This window comes from Petaurus breviceps, unplaced genomic scaffold, assembly GCF_028583685.1.
Source record: "Petaurus breviceps papuanus isolate PSGF00001 unplaced genomic scaffold, PetGlider_PUasm1.0 37, whole genome shotgun sequence".
In the NCBI taxonomy this organism is placed as follows: domain Eukaryota; kingdom Metazoa; phylum Chordata; class Mammalia; order Diprotodontia; family Petauridae; genus Petaurus; species Petaurus breviceps.
The window spans coordinates 902853-919188 of NW_027186296.1; the positions used below are offsets into that span (position 1 = coordinate 902853).

Sequence of the window (16336 nt, forward strand, 5' to 3'; positions counted from 1 at the left end):
TTTAACATTTTATGATATCAGTACATCTACCTTAGTGTAAACACAAAGTGGCAGTCAGGAAAGTTTAATCAGTATTAATTTAGGGAGACAGTATTTCCTTTTCTTAACCTACTTTACTTTTAAAAAATAAAAATTGAAGTGAAGTTTTTTAACTTTACAAAAACAATTGATTAGTTCTACCAAATTTTTTTTTATAAATTTGGTTTCCTACAATTTATTTTTATGTGGTGTAAGTAAATAATATAAGACCCATTTTCTAGCTGTGACGCAATAATTTGAATTATACTGTAAACAGTGAACTTATTTTGTAATATCAATTATAAAAGGCTTCTTTACCATAAGTAATTAAGCTCACAAGTTATAGAAGAGGCAAAAAAGGAATCTTTTCTTATTTGTTTTTGAAGTGTTACATAATTTCTTTCTATGGAATCCAGTATGTAGGAAGTTAATTTATAAATTCCTACAAATTGTGTGTCCCAGTTTACATTTCATTGACTCTAAGTGGTTGGGATAATGACTGTAGCTCCAAATCCCCCAAAACCAAGCCAACCAATGGTAAGGGAGGGTGGCAAAGTCTAATTGAGAATAGGTATAACTGTTGTAAATTCACCAACTAGATATAGAGCAACTATCTCTTAGTAGGAATGACTCTTCCATGGGTAAAATGGCAATTTAAAGGATGATGCATTATTGAATGTGGTCCAGGAGAGTATATAGATTTAACTTTGAAATATTTTACACTAGCTAGTGTCTGATCTTTTAGGTCTATTTCATTTCTATTATGATTATGTTTATGGCCCCAATATTTAAGCATTAGATAGGCTTCTGAGTAGAGGACAGGTTAATAGCTTGAGCTGTCATCTCCAGTGTGTGCCAGTCTAAGTGGGGGATAGGAAGGGATGTTTCCACTTCTTCATGCTCTAGAGTATGCCTTTGGACCACTGTTGTTCTAGGAGAATTCTAGTGGTTGGAAAAGTCTCCTTGCCAAGAGCTAGTCACTTGTAAATGGCTTAAAAGGTGCTCAAAATTTAAATAGACTTTTTAAAGTAGTGTAGACCTACAATGGAGAAAAACGTCTTAGGTAGTAAATTGTGAAACATATTCATGTTTTTAGTAGATGGTGTCCACCTTGTTTGTAGTGGGTCTGAGGGAGAACTAAACTATACAGTGTATTGATCCATAAGTCTAAGTGACTATCTTCCACCAAGCACTTACCAACTGGACTATGTGTCCAAACCATGTGTGCACAGCAATGCACTTTTAAGTAAGTTCAATTTTATTATTATTCTCCTCTCCTTTGCCCTCTCATCCTAAAATAAAAGCTATTTGCAGAGCTAGAAAGGGTTAAATGTATCTATTAATTAAATACAACACCCTAAACATTCTACAAAAGAGGGAAAAAAGAGAAGCTGATTTAATGGTCTAATGAGGCCATCTTCCAGAGACTTGTTTTGTGTGAGGCTTGCTTTGACCTTTCGCTTTGCTCAGGAGCACAGCGCTTCATTTTTCACATTCTTGCAATTACGTTAACGCTTCAAGCATTTCTGACTCCAAGTCAGCTAGCAACACCAGGCATAACTCAACACTGTGAGTTTTTCTCCTCTCTGTAGATTCATTAACAGGTCACCAAGGTCCCAACTGAAATTTAAAACTGACTGGTTCTGTTGGGTTAGTTGAATTATGGCAAAAGAGATAGCAGGAAGGGGGCTGAGACAAGGGGAGGAAAGAGAAAGAAGACCCTAGGGTTTGGGGCAGAGAATACTTGTGTAAACCCCTAAGGTATATAGCTTTATCATCCCAACCATTTATTTTTTTGGCAGGGAAAATAAAAGATTCAAGCATGTCTTAGGTGACTGTTTCCCTTATTTGGGGATAACACATTCTGGGGAAAGAAAAACTAGAAGCCTTGTGTAGTGCTACCAACTTATTCAATGCTGATGGATTTGAATCCTGTAGGATTTTGTTCCTTTTAATCATATCTTGGTGGGATTAAAAATGGATATGGTAGCTTATATGCATAAGAACTAGGGCATCAATAATCTTTACTATTACAGTTTAAAGGAACAGTGTCACCAGTAGAAATAGCCTAGTCTGAGACTGGAAATTTTGTACCTGGCTTATCACATTAAATATTCCATACTTGGTAGTGCTACTAGACATCAGAAAGTATCCACAGTGAAGAAGGTCATTTAGGGTTTTTTTTAGAGCTGATTCTGAGTGTTTTCTTTGTTTTGTTTTGGTGGTAGTGGTGGTGGTGGTAGTGTGTGTGTGTGTATGTGTGTGTGTGTGTATATGTGCGCGCAGATCATATTTGATTAGACATTGTAGTGGAAATGCCTGAAAATAGTGGTCTTTATAGTAGTTTGCTATTTTGGCCCCCAGAATTGTCCAAGGTAGCTTTCTGTGGGAAAGATTAATTATCTGCTTCAGGGCAAAGTCAACAGAGATATTGACTGAAATCACATGCGTTTATCCTAGGTTAAATCTTAGGGTTGATGCATAATGCAAAACTTAGGTTGGGAGCTTTTGGCCCTTCATATTAAACATTATAGTGTATGAATTTGCAAAGTCGACTTTGTAGTCCAGAAAATAATTTTCTTGGTTATTCAAAATTTATTAGCACAACAGGCATATGGGAATCTGCAAAATGATTCAGTTTCAAAACAAATTATGATAAACAGGAAAAAATAGGAATGAATTGTACTAAATACAATGTTTTCATACACATTTTAAATTAAACTTTAATAGCCATATGTTATAAAACAATACATGCATTTATGTTGCTGTATTATTCTTTTGAATATTTTTACTATATCGATTGCATGCATATCTCTCGTTTGTAACCTCAAAATACCTCATTTTATGACCTGATAGTGAAAGAGCTATGGTTACACAGGTGAAAGGTCATCTTTCCCCACCCCCATCCCAACCCCCAGACTCCATGCTCTTACAACAAACTAAAAGGGAAAAAAAGAAGAATTTATAACATGTAAAGTCCCAGTGGAAGTGCATCATTTTAAGAACTTCCCCATTCCTAACAGCAAACTATATGGATGATGAACCAGGCTTTTCATTTATAGTGACTTGTCTTATTTAAAGAAGGTTTAGAAAGGCAATTTTTCTTATTAGCTACTTAGAATATGAAAGGAAATCTAGCTTTTTAGGGATAGAACTGGACTTCTGACCACATTTTCTAGGCCCTGGGAAGTCACCTTTCCTCTTTGTCTCTGATTCCCTACCAGTAAAATTGGGTTGTTAATACTTGAGGACTCTATTTCAGCATCAGGTCCTTTATATATCATTGGTTGTTTTGACTGAGCAAGGACTTTGAAGCAGGCCCCTTGTTCACAGAGTACTATGAGAGACTTGGATGAAAGGCACGATATATGTACAAAGTATTATTATTATTCTTGATGTGTATGTGTAACTCCCATTAACGTTGATGGGAGTTATGCATGTGAATTGGCAGGAGAATAGACCCCTCAGTGTTTAGAGCACATGAAATTTACATTTTTTCCACTGCTGTAATTGAGATGTTGACAAATTGGAGAATATTGATGAGCCTTTGTTTTAAGTATTTTGTGCCAAGTTTGTTTTATTTTTCCTGGTTTGAACAATGGTGTGGGTTCAGCAGCAATGAATAAAAAGGGTAGAGTAAAGATAACTTTGTATTTCAATATTTTGATGTGCCAATATGAAATAAATTGTCTTAGGCAAATGGAATATGCTGTTTTAATCGTTAGCTATGCATGAAAGAAAAATTGATGTTGACATCTTTGCTGTAAAATCGTTGTAATGGGGCCTTCCTTACAATTCATTTTTGTAAAATTCATTTTGTACATTTTGCAGCAATTGAACAATCCCTGCACTGTGAATAGGCAGGATTCCCAGAAATACCGAGACAGTTGGCCCAGTAACTGCTGAGCTCACACTGCACGCCACACGCACATTAACCATACTGTTGCCAGCTCCAGTTTAGCCTCAATACATTAACATTTAAGCACCCACCCATCTCTTTTCTTTCAGTATACAGTATTATATGAGCCAGCACATCTCTCCCCCCACCCCACCACCCATTGTCACCCCACACCAAACATTTATGGATCCATCTATCATCTAGTCAATGGGGCAAGAAATTTGTAGTAAATCTTTAATATATTTATTTATTGTACAGTTTTCTTGTCATTATATTGTTGAAATCTTTGAACACTCCTCACTTTATGGAATTTAAGACTGAGAGGTGAGTTTCTAAAATATTCTAAAAATTATCTTAGCTCTTTCAACTCAAGTTCCATAGATAAAAAAGAAATTAGCTTTTTTTTTCCTTTCCTCTGAAAACATGCTGGTTATTAAAAAAAACACTTACTATGTGCCCTGAATATGTTCTAGTGGGATTTCTTATTCATCTTAGGAAAACTCTGTCAATGGAATGTTTTCATAGTGGTGGGAATCTCTTTAAAATAACCCTAAATACAATATGACAGATGCCATCTGGCATAATCTTTTGCTAGTTGGTTTTAACTTTTATTTTTCCTACAGCGAGGTTCATCCAAAGCTGGTCACTTACTGTAATGATAGAGTAATTTTTTCTTCTTCTACCTATTCTTATTTGCACCAAAATGATTAGCCAAGAAAATAAATGAACAATAGTGTAGAAACTAGTGGGACATGAAATACTGATATTTGCCTTTTATTCCACCTCCCACTCCCACCCCACACCTTACCTCATATAAAATAGATAAGAGTCTCTTCCTTTCTCCTCTGGACAGACCACCAAATATTTTCTAGTTGTCCTCTGGGAAAATTATAGTCATAGCTGTTAGAAGTCAAGTAAAACACTGATAATTAAATGCTCTAAGAACATGCAAGTATCTAAATGCTTTCAGGAGCTGTTGCTAATTTTGACTAATTTTTTCCTGTTTTCATTAACTTAGTTGAAAAATCTAGTGATGGAATCTCTGGGATTTTTTTTTAAACTTAGTCATGTAAAGGGATGTCTCCTGATGCCAGTTAGAGCTTAATTTAGAGTAGTAATTAAACTTGAATACTGCCTCATAAACAAAAGATAAACAATAAACCAGCCACGTTCCCTGCTGTTTCATAGCTTTCTTTCCCAGATGTTTTAGCCTGATAATTTTTACACAGTGAACTACCTAGTTTGGAGTTTTGTGGACAAAGGTCAAAGATGAGTTCTTTGAAATAGCTTTTGGGGAGTGGTTTCCTTTTTTTTATCCAAAAAGCCTATTGGCCTTTCCATCATTTAGATTAAAAAATTTTGAAACACTGAAAGATACATCTAACTGATTTTGTAACCAAGTCCACTTTCTTAAAGAGATGTGTTCCTTAAACTCATCAGTTCATTCTTTACAAATTCATTTTATTTTTTTTTTTGTCCTTCAGAATTACTTTGATAATAAATTTCCTTTTATGGGAGTGGTAGTGGGAAAAGGAACAATTTTTCTTTAAGTGTTCCATTGATACTAAGAAGCTAAAAAATAAAAATAAAAAGAGGTTAACAGTAATTTTTTTCTACCCTTTAAGATCGTTTCTTAACTTCCCTCCATTTGTCCCTTCCACAACTTCCATCTTTGTGCGTGTGTGTGTTCTTCTTTGACTCCTAGGGATCTCGTGTCCATTTCTGGACCTTTCCCCTGTCAGACATGATCTTTCTAATTGTCAGGTACTAGTAGGCCGTTCAAATGCAGAAGCCATGTTATTTTCACTGGGTGGGGTAATTACTGAAAGCTGAGAATAGCTGCACTAAAGACAGAGGGATACTTTCATGATCCCATTAGCATAAGAGTGGGTAAATTATTCATGCCAAGTGAGGATTCTATGGGGAAAAGTATAGTTAATGCACATAGTTTTTAAATGTATCCCTTTCTGCTCTGAGACTAAATTCTTGTTGGATTCAGTTCTCAGACGTTTACGGGAAAGCTCTAGTGGCATGTTAGATGCCGTTCATCTCTCTGTGTTTGCAGCACTCTCAATAGAGACCATCTGGCAAAGATCCAAAAGGTGATTAAACAAAATGATCAGCTCTTGTTGCTGTGTTACATGTCCAATACTCTGGATTAAAAAACATGACCCGCGACAGTCAGCTAGCATCCTTCCTCTCCCCACCCAATTCCCCCTCCCATTCCCCGTATAAGAATTCAGATGGTCCACAAATGTCTATGCCATCTTTGTGTCCTTATGGCCCATAATCATGAACAGGTTGTGTGAATGGTTCTTTCTGTAGCACTGTCTGTTCCCAGCAGCATAGAAGCATTTCATATTAATTGGGTCAGTCTAATGTTCATATTGACATGGGGAAGAATTACTAAAATTTATTCTTATAGCAGACAATGAAGATGTGTGTGTGCATGCACGCACGCGTGTGTGCTTTCTGCCATGAGGGAAGAGGGATCTGACAACTGGCTTGTGCAACTGATTAATTTTCCTTGAAACTGGAGAAAATCAAAGCATGAAAAAAAAAACAACTGTCATTCTTTGAAAACAGTGCACAACCCTTTAAAACCAAACAGAATGGTTTGGGGGTGGGGGTGGGGGTGGAGGGTTAAGGAGGTTGAGTATATGAGTGGAAATGAGATCTAGTTTTAATACCATAATCAAGGATGAATTTACAGGGCCATTCAGAAGAGTACTCCCTTTCCATAAACAAGCTGATAATCACAGGGAATCTAACTCCCAATTAGCTCTTCCTTCCTTCACACAGATCAGGGTCTATGTCCTACTTAAGTTTCGATATGTTGCTATTTAGGCGGGTCCTTTTATGCCTTTTTTAAATTTAAAAAGTTGGGAATGAGTCATTTTTATTGTGAAGATATCCATTTAATAAGCAAGGTAATATGTTTTTCAGCTAATCACTTCACGATTGAATTAAGGTAAAAATGCCAAGATCTGTGAATAGGGGACAGATGTATCTTATCTTTGGGGGGTTGTGCCAAATGCCAAATAGTAGTGTAAATGCAATAGAAACCAGACATCATGAGGAAATGATTGAAGAAATATTGAGATTAAATCTGTGAGTGGAATACATATATGCATACATTTATTTTACAACAGTATAATTAATTGCTAGCATTCTGGACTTTGCATAAAGCCTTAACTGAGTTTTAGCAAGGGACAGCTTAATGACCTAAGTTAAATGCATCCAAACTATAAAAGAATTATTACTTATTGATGGTTATTCAGAGAATGAGTTGACCTTCATTTAGTCCTAGGGAAAATATTTTAAGACTGATATTACACAGTAGATTTATCTGAAGGGAATTGTCAAGAAGAGAGAAAGAATAAAAGCAAAAAAGACAAAAATACTATTTCAAATGTTTCAAAGAAAAAAAAATCACCAGTCCTGTCAACTACTCTTAGGATAGAAGGTGAAAGCAATAGGTGAGAGATACAGATGCACCCCCACTACACAGGGAGGGGAAGTGGGGTTCCCCTTGAGTCACTGCAGTGTGGCAGATGAAAGGGACTTGCATAGCCTTGGGGGTCTTAAGGCTATTATAGGGCAACTCATGCTCTCTTATCATGCTGATTTTTCAATTGATTTTTGGCTGTACAGTACTTGTTGAAGCCCTCTAGAGCATCAAACACAGCTTTATGTTACTATACATTGTAATGCGTGTTCTATTTTTTCCCCTCATTATCTTTACTTTGCCTAGTAACAACAGTTCCAAGTTACCCTATAGTATGCTTTACCACAGCCACCCTTTCTTCATCCTGCCCCTTAATCTGGGTTCTTCTTAATTCCTCCGCTCTTCTTCAGCGTAAAATGTCTCTAGGAATTCATGTCATTTTGGTGAGAAGTAGATTGATGGGTATTTTATTCCTCTCTGTATTAGAAAACTTTTCCTTTGAATTTTGTTTGTAAAAAATGTGTTTATGTCAAAGCAGGTAATAATGTAGATAATTTAACATAGAAGTCCATTTCACTTATCAAATTTATCTCCCAATTTCCTTTAGTTATGCGTCTTCCCATGATGATGAGAGAAAATTGATATGAAACTTAAATTCTATCATTTAAATTTTTTTTACTCTCTGGAGATGTTTCTTCCCTCCACCCCCACTTTCTTGGTAAGACTATTCTTTACTTAGAGTTTAAGTTGTAAACTTGCATTTGCAACTTTACAAAGCTGTTAATTCTTTACATAGAGTTTTGCTGGAAAGTCCAGTTTTAGTCATGTGAGATGAAATAAATTTATTTATTGTGAGTGGGCCATAAAATTTTATTTTCTTTTTTTTAATGGGTTAATGAATTTAAAACTTAAGAGTAGCTTGAGAAAGTCTATATACTTCTACATATATTGAGGATGTATATTTGAGTCAGACTTTCCTATAACGAACTTCAAGAAGCTATTTAAATACTGAAATTTTTGATGGCACAAAATATTTTTCAAATATAATTAAAAATGCAAATAGTTGGGGTTCAAATATCTTTTGGTTATTCAATAGTTTTTAATGACAACGCTATTAGTTATGATGGGAGCTAACATATTTGTATATATATTTATAATAGGTGTCTTCTTAAATTATAGACATATATTTTTGGCATAAAATAACAAACATTAATGTAATGGAGTAACTAATAAAAGAAAACCCTTAAAGTATTAAATTCTTTACATGGTGAATTAAGCATCCTTTTAAGCCCATGCTCCATAGTTAGGATTATATAGTTTTTGATGGTATATGTAGGTAAAATAATCTGAAATTTTCTATTATGTTATAATGTGTTATAATGGAAAGTGAATTGGACCAGCATCCAAGAGAAAGCCGGGTTTAATTATTTGTTCTACCACTACTTAGGTGTGTGAATTTGAGTAAATGGTTTGATTTCTCTGGGCCTCAGACTTTGGCTATGTAAAATGAAGATATTGAATCAGATTATATCTAAGATTACTTTAATTTCTAATAATCTGTGACTGTTTCCATGTAGCAGTCATAGCATACTTTTTGTTGGTGATTTTCATATATGTATTCCAATTAGTCATATTTTCCTTTTAAACATATATATTTATAATGAGAAATGCAAGAAAAACCTTATTCTTTGATCCTGTAACAGTGACCAAAGCACTGGTTTTTGTTCCATTCTTGATTCTACTCCTGTCTGGTTGTATGTAGGACCATTGGCAGTTTCCTTATTCTGACTGAGTTTTAGGTTCCTTCTCTGTCAAATGAGAGTTGGACCAGATTATCTCTTAGGTCCTTTCCAGCTCTAGGATTCTATGTTTGCATTCCTGTGCCTTATGGTTCTCTTGTGTTTGTGTACTTTTTTTTTTTAAAAAAGTATTCATTTTCTTTCTCAGATTTCCAAGGCTAGTTACAACATATAATGACTTAGTGTTTCGGTATTTTTGTTTTAAGGCATAGATATCAATTTATCATGTCATTTTGGTAAATGGAATGGCTTCAATGTCCCTTGTTCCATAACTTTGATCCTTATTATCTGAAGGTAGTAGGAGCTGGCAAGTCAGATTAAAGTCACCAAAAGTGGTAGGATTAACATCATCATCATGCCATCCTGTTTATTGCATATAAGATCTGGTGTGTGTTCTTAAGGCAGTTAACTCTCTGTTACCTCTTTCCAAGCAATTATAAATCTCTCTTTCTCAGCTTTCCCCTTCTTCAGCTAAGTATAATGAGAACTGATATTCATTATGATGACCCCAAAATGAGATTGCAAGATCCTGAAGTGTCTTTTGCATCATCTCATCAAAGAATGATTAAATCATCTTCAGGATAGTTTTAGTGCTAATTGTATTTTATTGTGTTCCATTTGTTTGAAAATTCATAATTCATATAAGGTACACATATGTTCACTCCATAGACCAGAATAAGGGATTAAATAAAACTCTGTGTTTTTTTTACCATACTAGATGACAGATATTTTGTTATAGGATCAAAATGATACATTTGTTTTTCACAACTGAAGCTTTTTAGAGAAACAAAGAGAATGCAAAAAACATTATAAAATGTACTTACTAGTATTGGGTCACCTATACATCTTTTTTAAATGCCACCTCGAAAAAAATAAATAAAATACTAAAATTGTGTTATATATTCAATAGAATCTATGAAGGAAAGTTAAAACATTAATCTCTACAAGGAATAATGGAAATTCCTTGAGAATTCTTAAATGACAGACCCTCATCCCTCAGGATTCAGATATTTGAGGTGTATACTTGCCTAGAGACAGGGGGGTGGATTAGTTGATCTCTCAAGGTCCCTTCCACACCTATGATTCTTTTTATAAAAGGTCTTACTATCAGAAGCCAAAGGCAGATTCCCTGTTGAATCCTCAGTGGTCAAGAGACCAGTACAGTTGGGAAATACTCTCTATTAAAGAAAGTGGGTATTCTTTTGAATAAAGGGTATAGTAGGTCAATTTCCTATACATTTTGTACAGACTAGAATTTAGATCCTAGTTCATAGTATTCATAGACTAAATAAGTAGAAATTCCCATTAAAGCTATAACAGTGTTGTATTTTCTCAAGTAGTTGTGCAAACCAAAAGAAATACAGATACTACATTTATAATTTTTTTAACACTAGATAAAATTCAATAACCAGATCATTTTCGGATAAAAGTATCCTGTTGGTGTTTAATAAAGTTGAATCAAAATAGTAGTTTATATGATTTCTATTTATATAGCCTCTGGGGCTTATACACATAGATACTTTTTGTAAATTTAAAATTCTATAATACTTCTGGAAGCATTTGCAACCATAAATATTTAGCTAATAGTATAACAACACACTGAATCAACAGGAGTGAGAAAAGACATGTCATAATGATGTTTGATTAAGATGGAAGAGATCTTAAAAGTCATCTAGGACTACCTCTTCATTTGACAAATGAGGAAACTGAGTCTGAGAGAGGTTTAAGTAACTTGTCTCAGGTGACAGTTAATAATAATAACTATAATAAATAGTAATAACTAGCAAGCAAACACTGTCAAAGTCCATTCTAAAACTTTTAATATTCTAGGGATTGTTATATACAAGCGATGGGACAGTGTATAAATGTGATCAATTTTTAGTTCTACAAAAAAGAAATTTTTAACCCACAGTATTGTTCTGAGAAAAGTGCTTTGTAAATTGTAAAGTGCTATATAAAGGTAAGCTATTATTTACTGTTACTACTCATCTTTAGGAAAACACAAATTTCAGTGAAATAATGTTTCAGAAAAAAAACAACTCCACTTGGAACAGTATTACAAATGTGTTTTCAGACATTATAGTGGATTTTGGTTACAACATATTTAACAAAGTTGTTGAGACATGCTATTGGTCAGGTCAGGCTTATGCAGGGGTTAACCTTTGTATTTCTCCCTTTCTGTGCTTCTCATACTTCATATCTGACATTCTCCTTAGTGGTTTGCTCAAGCTAGCTGTTGTTTGGAGTAACTTTGGGCTTCATCCAAATTCCATGTGGCAGACTATAAGTCAATCATGCATCTAAATTTCTATGGGAAAATAATATTGGTGCATATTTCTAGGAAGATGACTTTTGTTATTAATGCATACAAGAATAATTTCCCAAATTGAAGAGAAAAAAGAAATTCTCTATAAAATCCTAAGTCTCCTGTACTCTGGTCATACTTGTATGAACTGCTCTATTAACTGAAACCCTCCTTATAATCATATTTCATAACCATTATCTTAATCAAATGGTATGCGCTGAATGTCCCCTGGGTATTTGGCACTGTATTAGACATTTAGATATTTCCCTTTCTCTCTTATCTCTTTCTCTCTCCACCTCTATCATCTCTATCTTTACCTGGATCTGTATTTATATACATATATTGTACCTTTGAAGAGTTTACAATCTAGAGTCCAGTTTCAGTTATTGCTAAACTCATTTCACTACATATTATATTGAGGAAGAACCTTCTTAAAAATTATTTCTTGAGAGAAAGATCAGTAAATTTTGTTGCAAAGTCATGAAAGAGTAATTCCTACACAGGTGTATATGAGAGAGGAAGGAAGAGCCAGATGAATGATTTCACTTTCATTGACAGTTGAGTGGCCATTCTTGTGAGATGAAATAGAGCCAGCTGGAAATCTTCTAGGGACAAGAACTACAGAGCCTGAACTTGCCCCCATTTCACTTTTCTATAGACCACCAGTACAGGAATGTATCAGAAATGATCACTATATAACCAGGTCTGGGACTGCCTGGGAACATTTTGCCTGGATTCACAATTGAGCAACAACTTACCCGTATTCTATTGGTTAAGAAATGGTGGGGCCAGGATTAGGAGCTATCAAAGGGGAACCAATATATACAGAGGATGAATTCATTCACTATTAGCTTCAGGTAATTTAAAAGTAAAACTATAAATTAGGGATTCTGAATCTTTTTATTTGTCAGACCTCTTTGGAAGAATAAAATTAGTTCTATTGACCCCCTTCTCAGAATAATGTTTTTTCATTTGTTTGTTTTAATATTTGATGTAGATGCTAAATTTCAATTAGAGGTTAGTGAAAATAAAAATATAGGGTTGTTTTTCCATCCAAGTTCACAAACTCTGAAATCCATCCATGGGGACTATGGACCCAGGGTTAAGAACTAATGCTATAAATTTTTCTTCTCTTTATAACCCATTGTGCCATACTATTTCTAAGCATGACCTAATATTTTCTAACATAGGTATCCTTCATTTATGCTATAAAAGAAAATGCATTTTCTCATTGACTTCAACTGTAAAAGCAGAAATATCTTTATCTGAAAATTTTATTTTCAGATTGGATTGCATTCAAAATTGGATTCTGGCTATATCAAAGCACAGTTAAGGCAGTGTTTCAAAGTGGAATGGGGACCGAATTTGGAATCAGAAGATCTGGATTCCAACCTTGTACAAATCCCTGACTTTCTCTGGGCTTCTACTTCCTCAGCTGGAATAGGAGGAAATTGGACTACTTTATGATCTCTAAAGGCCCTTCCAACTCAAAATTTATGGACTTAAAAAATCATAGGATTTTTAAAAAACAGCTTTTGAATGGAAGGGACTTTAAAAGTCACCTTCTCTTAAACCCCCCCCCCCCCCCACACACACTTATCTTACAGATGAGGAAACTCAGACCCAGAGAGGTTAATTGATTGGTCCAATGTCACACAGGTAGTAAGTGGAAACACCTCTATTCAAACCCAGGATTTCTGCCCCATGATACAGTATTCTTTCCACTTTAACACTTTTTAAGATTTATTATATTAAAAGAGAAAAGTATCCAGTATATCAATCAGCACATTGATAAGTACTTTGGCATATTAAGACCATTTCCTCACTTCCTCCCCTCAGTGACATGAACAGGATGCTTCTACTGTGAAGTGCTGGAGACCTTGAAATCTTGTGTCATGCTAATAAGCAGCAGAAAACCTATTTATATGCCCACCTGTGTCTCACATAAATTCTCCTACTCTAGAAGCAGTAATACTTGAAGATTTTGCCATTTGGCCAAGGTTTTCTCTAGCCTCAAACTACCTTAACACTTCTAACTTTACATTCAAGATAATTCTTCTTTTTCTTTCTGAATTTTTCCATAATTAAGCTTATTGGCCTCTTTCCATCCATCTTGCCTGGTAACACCTATATAGTTTGTTATAGTGTCCTTAGCCAAGAATAAATAGCAGAAAATAAGAAGTGAAATGTCGGTTGCAGAGGTAGATTTCGATATCTACTATGTGTATATTTCAGCATATACCTCCACAATTCCTTACATGTGGCAGACCATCAATGGATGTTTTAGATGAATGTATAAAATTTTCTGACAATGAGTTAACATCTAATAATCTGCAACAAATTTGGAGGTTATATGTAGATTGACATATGGTTTCTTTAGTTGGTAGGGGGTCTCCTCATTATGGGCTATGATAACATCAGAATTTGTTGAGTTAATATCGTAGGGAAAGCTGATCAACTTTCTGTAAATTGAAGGGCCTGTTGATATTTCTCAGAGAAAATATGTGACAATTAACTCCAATAGTTTAGAATCTTGATAAATGAAGGATATTGGATTACCTATAGACTCTAGAGAACCAATATTTGAGTTTGATTGGAGTTTTTTTTTGACATTGTTCTATGTGTGTGCCTTTAAGGCCTTCTGTATTTTAAACACTTTATTTTCTGTAAATTTTTCTTCCATTTTAGAATGGAATATTATAAAATTTTGCTGAGAATGGCATTGGACTAACTACTCTGTCTTTCCCCACCATGAAAGTACTTTGAAGGAGAATTAAGGAAATGTGTTGAATTTGGGAGAGATTTAAGGCAAAAGGAAATCTTTGCTTTCTTGGTGTCTTCTTTGTTCTGTGATGTTATAACAAATATGGACCAGGAAAGAAGATATACCTTTAGTAGGCAAAAGATATCTTTTCACCCCCTGTCTCATTGTTCTGTTTTCTAATTATTTAAAAACATTGTAATTCCTTGGAATGAGACTTTTTTGTGGGGTATCTCATCCATATGCAGACACATGGTTTGCTAAATCCCTAGGCACTTGAACACTTTAAATAAAACATTTCAAAAATTATCCAAAATGCATCTATAAAATACCCCTCTCTTTTTCTTAATAAACCCTCAAAAGTTAATTTTTTTCTTTTAACATTTCATAATTGTCAGGTATTTTTTGAATAAAATGGTGTATCACAAATGATGTAAAATTTAATGAGGGTAACTTGTTGCCCTGAGAAAATCATTAAAACCCCATGTCACCTTTACAATCAAAAGGCTGCCACCTTTCTATTATTTCTTTATTGGCAACCTTTTATTTTTATTTCTCCAACTTAAACTTGCAGCCTGAATTACCATTTGCCTCTTGTTAAAGATTATAATGCAGTGATTTGTGCTTTTGAAAAAAGCAATTTCTTTTTCTTAAAAAAAATTTTTGATGTCCAAATCCACTGGATCAAGTTGTAGGGTAAAGAAATAGGGTGGCAAGAAGCAAAACTATCATTGACTAAAGACTTAAATTTTGATCTCCCTGGTTTACAGACAGCACTCTAAACAATAAATAATCAGCAGTGACTTTGAAGTGATGATTCTGACTCTAGTTTATAAAATCACTAATACAGAGCTAGAAGGGACCTCGGTCACCTAGTCCAATTTGTGATTTTACACACAAGGAAACTGTAACTGAATGAGGTTAAATCCTTTTCCCAAGGGTACACAAGAAGTCAGTATCAAAGGCAAGATCTGAACTCAGACCCCCTGACTTCAGTCAGCACTCTTTCCCTTGTATTATGTTGCTTCCAAGAACATGCTGAATATCCTTTGAGATCCTTTCTAGCTTCATTTTAAGAAGCTTGGTCAAGAATTAAGTAATTATATTAATGCATATGAAACAATTTTACTTTATGCCATTATGGCAACAACATACCTGGTTTTGTGATGATATTAAAAAAATCCTACCACACATTTTTTTTTTTTACTTGAAAGAAGAAAAAGAGTAAAGTGCCGGCCCTGGAGTCAGGAGGACCCGAGTTTGGTTCTGGCCTCAGACACTTAGCGTGTACATGCGTGCACACACACACACACACACACACAAACACTACAAAACACTAGCCATGTAACCTTGGGAAAGTTACTTAACCCTAATTTCCCTCCAAAAAAGAAAAAAAGAGAAGAAAAAATCTGATGTCATCAGTAAGGCATGCAATTAAAAACTAACATGACCAAGGAAATCTCTCATAATGTGTTCGTATGCTTAAATGTACTTTGATAAGAATGGAATAATATTTTCCAGATTTTTTTTGTTTAGTTTGCTCACTAAGATGTCTTAATCAACATGTGTAAGTGTTCCTTCAATGGATTTTCAAAAATAAATTCAAAATGAGACCCTGTTGGCTCTGCCCCTCTTAGCATTTTTTCCCTCTGACTTTAAAAAATTGAAGCTATAAAATAATACCAAGACCTTTCATTGAAGGTCATTCTAAAATGTTTAAACCATGACATGGGTCTTCTTTATTGTTTGAATATTTCAGGGCCACTGAATTTCTCACAGAAAAGTAGTTCTATGTATTCTGGTGAGATTGATTTTTTTTTCCTCTATGACAAAATAAAGTAGAACCATCTTCTCTTTGGCAATATTTTCTCTCCAAGGGATTTCTTGACAATCTCTTTAGTCTGACTTCTAGTACTGTTTCTGAAAACAATCTCTAGGGAATGGCTTTGTGACTGTAGTAGTGTCAGAATCATAAAGCCTCATATCTAGATGTTGTGACCTAATTTCGATTGCCCACAATGCACAACTTGCTGTGGTAAATGAGGTGTTTAAAGAGAGAAGCAGCCCAAGGGGTTCTGATCTCTGTTTATTGGACAAAGGGTAAACT

At 34.6% G+C, this 16336-nt stretch overlaps 1 protein-coding gene across 6 annotated transcripts in view; it reads left to right on the forward strand.

The window, feature by feature from the left end:
• MEIS2 (Meis homeobox 2) overlaps window positions 1-16336 on the forward strand; it is a 231572-nt gene that overhangs the window by 16949 nt on the left and 198287 nt on the right. The gene's annotated exons all lie outside the window — the stretch shown is intronic.